This window comes from Phyllobates terribilis, unplaced genomic scaffold (genome assembly GCF_046119375.1).
Source record: "Phyllobates terribilis strain yellow unplaced genomic scaffold, ASM4611937v1 Scaffold_11__3_contigs__length_659146591, whole genome shotgun sequence".
Classification (NCBI taxonomy): Eukaryota; Metazoa; Chordata; class Amphibia; order Anura; family Dendrobatidae; genus Phyllobates; species Phyllobates terribilis.
This window is the reverse complement of record NW_027362771.1, coordinates 562847907-562857731: the sequence shown is the minus strand read 5'-3', so window position 1 is coordinate 562857731 and position 9825 is coordinate 562847907.

Sequence of the window (9825 nt, the reverse complement as noted above, 5' to 3'; positions counted from 1 at the left end):
TTTATTTAGAAGGGACCGGAAACAGGGGAAGGGCAGAGGAGTCTGCTTATATGTAAAGTCACGTCTAAAGCCCAGACTAAGGGAAGATATAGGAGAGGGAGAAGAGGGGGTCGAGTCCATGTGGGTAGAGATAGAGGGGGCAAAAAATAATAATAAAATATTACTGGGGGTCTGCTATAAGCCACCCAATATAACAGAGGAGAATGAGAAACTGCTATTAGGACAAATAGACAAAGTAGCAAAACATAATGAGGTGATTGTAATGGGGGACTTCAACTACCCAGATATTGACTGGGAAACAGAAACCTGTAGATCGCAGAAAGGAAAAAGGTTCTTGACAAATATCAAGGATAATTATCTCTCCCAACTAGTGCAGGAACCATCGAGAGGGAAGGCCGTGTTGGACTTAATATTGACTAATAGGCCTGATAGATTAACTGAGGTACAGATAGGGGGGCACCTAGGTAATAGCGATCATAATATTATCAATTTCAAAATGCCCTTCAGTAGGGTTATCAATAAGGGAACAACTAAAACATTAAACTTTAGGAGGGCGAAGTTTGATCAGCTGAAAGAAAACCTTCAACTTATAGACTGGGACAAAGTTCTTAATCAAGGAAATACGAATAGTAAATGGGAAACCTTCAAAAGAATTCTGAATACTCAGTGCGAGAGGTATATACCGTATGGGAATAAAAGGGCCAGAAATAAGAGGAAACCAATATGGTTGAATAAGAACGTAAAAGGGGCGTTAAATAGCAAAAAAGAGGCATTCAAGAGATTAAAACAGGAAAACAGCAAGGAGGCACTAATGTGTTACAAGGAAAAAACGAGAACCTGCAAAAAACAAATAAAAATAGCAAAGGAGGAAACAGAGAGACGTATTGCTAGGGAAAGTAGATCAAATCCCAAACTGTTCTTTACGTATATAAATAGTAAAAGGATTAAATCGAATAATATTGGACCGATAAAAAGTGATGAAGGCAAAAACATAGAGAAAGATGAGGATAAAGCTAATCTATTAAATAAATTTTTTTCGTCAACTTTCACAAAGGAAAAAGAACTAACAGGCGAAATGAGAAGTGACAAACTTAATCTTCCACTAAGTATGACAAATCTAACCCAAGCTGGGGTACAGAAACGCCTCAGTAACATTAAAATAAACAAATGACCAGGACCTGATGGCATACACCCACGGGTACTAAGGGAACTAATTAATGTGATAGACAGACCGTTATATCTTATATTTAAGGACTCTGTTGAGACTGGGTCTGTGCCACTTGATTGGCGACAGGCGAATGTAGTGCCAATATTCAAAAAGGGAGCAAAAAGTGACGCCGGAAACTATCGGCCGGTGAGTCTGACGTCCGTTGTGGGCAAAATTTTTGAAGGCTTTATTAATGAGGCAATCATGGAGCATCTTGATGCTAATAATCTATTAACCCCGAACCAACATGGATTCATGAGGAATCGCTCCTGCCAAACAAACCTGATTGACTTCTACGAGGAGGTTAGCTCTCGAGTAGATCAGGGGGAACCAGTGGATGTCGTGTATCTCGACTTCTCAAAAGCGTTCGATAGCGTGCCACATAATAGGTTGGTATACAAAATGAGAATGATGGGGCTGGGGGAAAATGTCTGCAAGTGGGTAGCTAACTGGCTAAAGGATAGAAGGCAGAGGGTGGTTATAAATGGAATATACTCAGATTGGGTAAGCGTCACTAGTGGGGTACCACAGGGGTCTGTACTAGGCCCAATGTTATTTAATATCTTTATTAACGACATAGTCAACGGGATAAATAGTAAAATATCAATATTTGCAGATGACACAAAGTTATGTAAAACAATTAATACAAAAGAGGATAGTGAAGACCTTCAGAGGGATTTGGATAAGCTGGGTAGGTGGAGCATTAAATGGCAAATGAGGTTTAACGAGGAGAAATGTAAGGTCATACATATGGGAAGGAAAAATGGAAGTCACCAGTACTCACTGAATGGGAAATCATTGGGGAATTCAGAGATGGAGAAGGACTTGGGCATCTTGATTGATAGCAAACTAAATTGGAGTGCCCAAAGTCAGGCCACTGCTGTAAGGGCAAACAGGGTAATGGGATGTATCAGAAGAGGTATAGCTGCAAAGGATGAGAACATTGTTCTTCCACTGTACAAAGCACTGGTCAGACCACACTTGGAATACTGTGCTCAGTTATGGGCCCCAATATATAGAAAGGATATAAATGAGCTTGAAAAGGTACAAAGGAGGGCAACAAAATTAATAAAGGGAATGGAGGGACTGCAATACCCAGAGAGGTTGGCAAAACTAGGACTATTCAGCCTGGAAAAGAGAAGGTTGAGGGGGGACATAATAAATGTGTACAAATATGTTAGGGGACAGTATAGAGACCTTGCCCGGGATTTGTTCAAAAGGAGGGATATTACGGTAACAAGAGGGCACTCACTAAGACTGGAAGAGAAAAGGTTTCAGCACCAGCATAGGAAGGGGTTCTTTACGGTAAGAGCAGTGAGAATATGGAATTCACTGAGTGAGGAGACGGTAATGTCGGATTCACTACACCAGTTCAAGCGGGGACTGGATGCTTTTCTAGATACCAGGCAGATTTCTGCATATACTTAAAAATAAAATAAAATAGTAGGTTGATACAGGGATTTATTCTGACTGCTGGTTTCAGAGTCGGGAGGGAATTTTTCCTCAGGTGAAGATTGGCTAAATCATTTGGGGTTTTTGCCCTCCTCTGGATCAACTTTAGCAACTACAGAACTTACAGGTCAAACTTGATGGACGCAAGTCTTTATTCGGCTTTACAAACTATGTATATATCTCCTCCTATTACTCCATATATCCCCCCTATATCTCCTCCTATTACTCCATATATCCTCCCCTATATCTGCTCCTATTACTCCATATATCCTCCCTATATCTCCTTCTATTACTCCATATATCCCCCTATATCTCCTCCTATTACTCCATATATCCTCTCTATATCTCCTCCTATTTCTCCATATATCCTCCCTATATCTCCTCCTATTACTCCATATATCCTCCCTATATCTCCTCCTATTACTCCATATATCCTCCCTATATCTCCTCCCATTACTCCATATATCCTCCCTATATCTCCTCCTATAACTCCATATATCCTCCCTATATCTCCTCCTATCACTCCATATATCCTCCCTATATCTCCTCCTATTACTCCATATATCCTCCCTATATCTCCTCCTATTACTCCATATATCCCCCTATATCTCCTCCTATTACTCCATATATCCTCCCTATATCTCCTCCTATAACTCCATATATCCCCCTATATCTCCTCCTATTACTCCATATATCCTCCCTATATCTCCTCCTATTACTCCATATATCCTCCCTATATCTCCTCCTATTACTCCATATATCCCCCTATATCTCCTCCTATTACTCCATATATCCTCCCTATATCTCCTCCTATTACTCCATATATCCCCCTATATCTCCTCCTATTACTCCATATATCCTCCCTATATCTCCTCCTATTACTCCATATATCCCCCTATATCTCCTCCTATTACTCCATATATCCTCCCCTATATCTCCTCCTATTACTCCATATATCCTCCCTATATCTCCTCCCATTACTCCATATATCTTCCCTATATCTCCTCCTATTACTCCATATATCCTCCCTATATCTCCTCCTATTACTCCATATATCCTCCCTATATCACCTCCTATTACTTCCATAATTCCTCCCTATATCTCCTCCTATTACTCCATATATCCCCCCTATATCTCCTCCTATTACTCCATATATCCTCCCTATATCTCCTCCTATTACTTCATATATCCACCTATATCTCCTCCTATTACTCCATATATCTCCCTATATCTCCTCCTATTACTCCATATATCCCCCCTATATCTCCTCCTATTACTTCATATATCCCCCTATATCTCCTCCTATTACTCCATATATCTCCCTATATCTCCTCCTATTACTCCATATATCCCCCCTATATCTCCTCCTATTACTCCATATATCCTCCCCTATATCTGCTCCTATTAGTCCATATATCCTCCCTATATCTCCTCCTATTACTCCATATATCTTCCCTATATCTCCTCCTATTACTCCATATATCCCCCCTATATCTGCTTCCTATTACTCCATATATCCTCCCTATATCTCCTCCTATTACTCCATACATCCTCCCTATATCTCCTCCTATTACTCCATATATCCCCCTATATCTCCTCCTATTCCTCCATATATCCTCCCTATATCTCCTCCTATTTCTCCATATATCCTCCCTATATCTCCTCCTATTACTCCATATATCCTCCCTATATCTCCTCCTATTGCTCCATATATCCCCCATATATCTCCTCCTATTACTCCATATATCCTCCCCTATATCTCCTCCTATTACTCCATATATCCTCCCTATATCTCCTCCCATTACTCCATATATCCTCCCTATATCTCCTCCTATTACTCCATATATCCTCCCTATATCTCCTCCTATTACTCCATATATCCTCCCTATATCTCCTCCCATTACTCCATATATCCTCCCTATATCTCCTCCCATTGCTCCATATATCCTCCCTATATCTCCTCCTATTGCTCCATATATCCCCCATATATCTCCTCCTATTACTCCATATATCCTCCCCTATATCTCCTCCTATTTCTCCATATATCCTCCCTATATCTCCTCCCATTACTCCATATATCCTCCCTATATCTCCTCCTATTGCTCCATATCTACTCCCTATATCTCCTCCCATTACTCCATATATCCCCCTATATCTCCTCCTATTACTCCATATATCCTCCCTATATCTCCTCCTATTGCTCCATATATCCCCCATATATCTCCTCCTATTACCCCATATATCCTCCCTATATCTCCTCCCATTACTCCATATATCCTCCCTATATCTCCTCCTATTACTCCATATATCCTCCCTATATCTCCTCCTATTACTTCATATATCCCCCCATATCTCCTCCTATTACTCCATATATCCCCCTATACCTCCTCCTATTACTCCATATATCCCCCCTATATCTCCTCCTATTACTCCATATATCCTCCCCTATATCTGCTCCTATTACTCCATATATCCTCCCTATATCTCCTCCTATTACTCCATATATCCCCCTATATCTCCTCCTACTACTCCATATATCCTCCCTATATCTCCTCCTATTTCTCCATATATCCTCCCTATATCTCCTCCTATTACTCCATATATCCTCCCTATATCTCCTCCTATTACTCCATATATCTTCACTATATCTCCTCCTATTACTCCATATATCCTCCCTATATCTCCTCCTATTTCTCCATATATCCTCCCTATATCTCCTCCTATTACTCCATATATCCTCCCTATATCTCCTCCTATTACTCCATATATCCCCATATATCTCCTCCTATTACTCCATATATCCTCCCTATATCTCCTCCTATAACTCCATATATCCCCCTACATCTCCTCCTATTACTCCATATATCCTCCTATTACTCCATATATCCTCCCCTATATCTCCTCCTATTTCTCCATATATCCTCCCTATATCTCCTCCTATTACTTCATATATCCTCCCTATATCTCCTCCAATTACTCCATATATCATCCCTATATCTCCTCCTATTACTCCATATATCCTCCATATATCTCCTCCTATTACTCCATATATCCCCCCTATATCTCCTCCTATTACTCCATATAACCTCCCCTATATTTGCTCCTATTACTCCATATATCCTCCCTATATCTCCATCTATTACTCCATATATCCCCCTATATCTCCTCCTATTACTCCATATATCCTCCCTATATCTCCTCCTATTTCTCCATATATCCTCCCTATATCTCCTCCTATTACTCCATATATCCTCCCTATATCTCCTCCTATTACTCCATATATCCTCCCTATATCTCCTCCTATTGCTCCATATATCCCCCATATATCTCCTCCTATTACTCCATATATCCTCCCCTATATCTCCTCCTATTACTCCATATATCCTCCCTATATTTCCTCCCATTACTCCATATATCCTCCCTATATCTCCACCTATTACTCCATATATCCTCCCTATATCTCCTCCTATTACTCCATATATCCTCCCTATATCTCCTCCCATTACTCCATATATCCCCCCTATATCTCCTCCTATTGCTCCATATATCCCCCATATATCTCCTCCTATTACTCCATATATCCTCCCTATATCTCCTCCCATTACTCCATATATCCTCCCTATATCTGCTCCTATTACTCCATATATCCTCCCTATATCTCCTCCTATTACTTCATATATCCTACCTATATCTCCTCCCATTACTCCATATATCCTCCCTATATCTCCTCCTATTACTCCATATATCCTCCCTATATCTCCTCCTATTACTCCATATATCCCCCCTATATCTCCTCCTATTACTCCATATATCCTCCCCTATATCTGCTCCTATTACTCCATATATCCTCCCTATATCTCCTCCTATTACTCCATATATCCCCCTATATCTCCTCCTATTACTCCATATATCCTCCCTATATCTCCTCCTAATTCTCCATATATCCTCCCTATATCCCTCCTATTACTCCATATATCCTCCCTATATCTCCTCCTATTACTCCATATATCCTCCCTATATCTCCTCCTATTGCTCCATATATCCCCCATATATCTCCTCCTATTACTCCATATATCCTCCCCTATATCTCATCCTATTACGCCATATATCCTCCCTATATCTCCTCCCATTACTCCATATATCCTCCCTATATCTCCTCCTATTACTCCATATATCCCCCATATATCTCCTCCTATTACTCCATATATCCTCCCCTATATCTCCTCCTATTACGCCATATATCCTCCCTATATCTCCTCCCATTACTCCATATATCCTCCCTATATCTCCCCCTATTACTCCATATATCCTCCTATATCTCCTCCTATAACTCCATATATCCCCCTATATCTCCTCCTATTACTCCATATATCCCCCTATATCTCCTCCTATTACTCCATATATCCTACCTATATCTCCTCCTATTTCTACATATATCCTCCCTTTATCTCCTCCTATTATTCCATATATCCCCCCTATATCTCCTCCTATTACTCCATATATCCTCCCCTACATCTCCTCCTATTACTCCATATATCCTTCCTATATCTCCTCCTATTGCTCCATATATCCCCCATATATCTCCTCCTATTACTCCATATATCCTCCCTATATCTCCTCCCATTACTCCATATATCCTCCCTATATCTCCTCCTATTACTCCATATATCCCCCTATATCTCCTCCTATTACTCCATATATCCTCCCTATATCTCCTCCTATTTCTCCATATATCCTCCCTATATCTCCTCCTATTACTCCATATATCCCCCCTATATCTCCTCCTATTACTCCATATATCCTCCCCTATATCTCCTCCTATTACTCCATATATCCTTCCTATATCTCCTCCTATTACTCCATATATCCTCCCTATATCTCCTCCTATTACTCCATATATCCTCCCTATATCTCCTCCTATTACTCCATATATCTTCCCTATATCTCCTCCTATTACTCCATATATCCCCCCTATATCTCCTCCTATTACTCCATATATCCTCCCCTATATCTGCTCCTATTACTCCATATATCCTCCCTATATCTCCTTCTATTACTCCATATATCCCCCTATATCTCCTCCTATTACTCCATATATCCTCTCTATATCTCCTCCTATTTCTCCATATATCCTCCCTATATCTCCTCCTATTACTTCATATATCCTCCCTATATCTCCTCCTATTACTCCATATATCCTCCCTATATCTCCTCCCATTACTCCATATATCCTCCCTATATCTCCTCCTATTACTCCATATATCCTCCCTATATCTCCTCCTATCACTCCATATATCCTCCCTATATCTCCTCCTATTACTCCATATAAACTCCCTATATCTCCTCCTATTACTCCATATATCCCCCTATATCTCCTCCTATTACTCCATATATCCTCCCTATATCTCCTCCTATTACTCCATATATCCTCCCCTATATCTGCTCCTATTACTCCATATATCCTCCTATATCTCCTCCTATTACTCCATATATCCCCCTATATCTCCTCCTATTACTCCATATATCCTCCCTATATCTCCTCCTATTTCTCCATATATCCTCCCTATATCTCCTCCTATTACTCCATATATCCTCCCTATATCTCCTCCTATTACTCCATATATCTTCACTATATCTCCTCCTATTACTCCATATATCCTCCCTATATCTCCTCCTATTTCTCCATATATCCACCCTATATCTCCTCCTATTACTCCATATATCCTCCCTATAGCTCCTCCTATTACTCCATATATCCCCATATATCTCCTCCTATTAATCCTCCCCTATATCTCCTCCTATTTCTCCATATATCCTCCTATATCTCCTCCTATTACTTCATATATCCTCCCTATATCTCCTCCAATTACTCCATATATCATCCTATATCTCCTCCTATTACTCCATATATCCTCCATATATCTCCTCCTATTACTCCATATATCCCCCTATATCTCCTCCTATTACTCCATATAACCTCCCCTATATTTGCTCCTATTACTCCATATATCCTCCCTATATCTCCATCTATTACTCCATATATCCCCCTATATCTCCTCCTATTACTCCTATATCCTCCCTATATCTCCTCCTATTTCTCCATATATCCTCCCTATATCTCCTCCTATTACTCCATATATCCTCCCTATATCTCCTCCTATTACTCCATATATCCTCCCTATATCTCCTCCTATTGCTCCATATATCCCCCATATATCTCCTCCTATTACTCCATTTATCCTCCCCTATATCTCCTCCTATTACTCCATATATCCTCCCTATATTCCTCCCATTACTCCATATATCCTCCCTATATCTCCACCTATTACTCCATATATCCTCCCTATATCTCCTCCTATTACTCCATATATCCTCCCTATATCTCCTCCCATTACTCCATATATCCCCCCTATATCTCCTCCTATTGCTCCATATATCCCCCATATATCTCCTCCTATTACTCCATATATCCTCCCTATATCTCCTCCCATTACTCCATATATCCTCCCTATATCTGCTCCTATTACTCCATATATCCTCCCTATATCTCCTCCTATTACTTCATATATCCTACCTATATCTCCTCCCATTACTCCATATATCCTCCCTATATCTCCTCCTATTACTCCATATATCCTCCCTATATCTCCTCCTATTACTCCATATATCCCCCTATATCTCCTCCTATTACTCCATATATCCTCCCTATATCTCCTCCTATTACTCCATATATCCTCCCTATATCTCCTCCTATTACTCCATATATCCTCCCTATATCTCCTCCTATTACTCCATATATCCTCCCTATATCTCCTCCTATTCTCCATATATCCTCCCCTATATCTCCTCCTATTACTCCATATATCCTCCCTAAATCTCCTCCTATTACTCCATATATCCTCCCTATATCTCCTCCTATTGCTCCATATATCCCCCATATATCTCCTCCTATTACTCCATATATCCTCCCCTATATCTCCTCCAATTACGCCATATATCCTCCCTATATCTCCTCCCATTACTCCATATATCCTCCCTATATCTCCTCCTATTACTCCATATATCCCCCATATATCTCCTCCTATTACTCCATATATCCTCCCCTATATCTCCTCCATTACGCCATATATCCTCCCTATATCTCCTCATACCATTTACTCCACTAT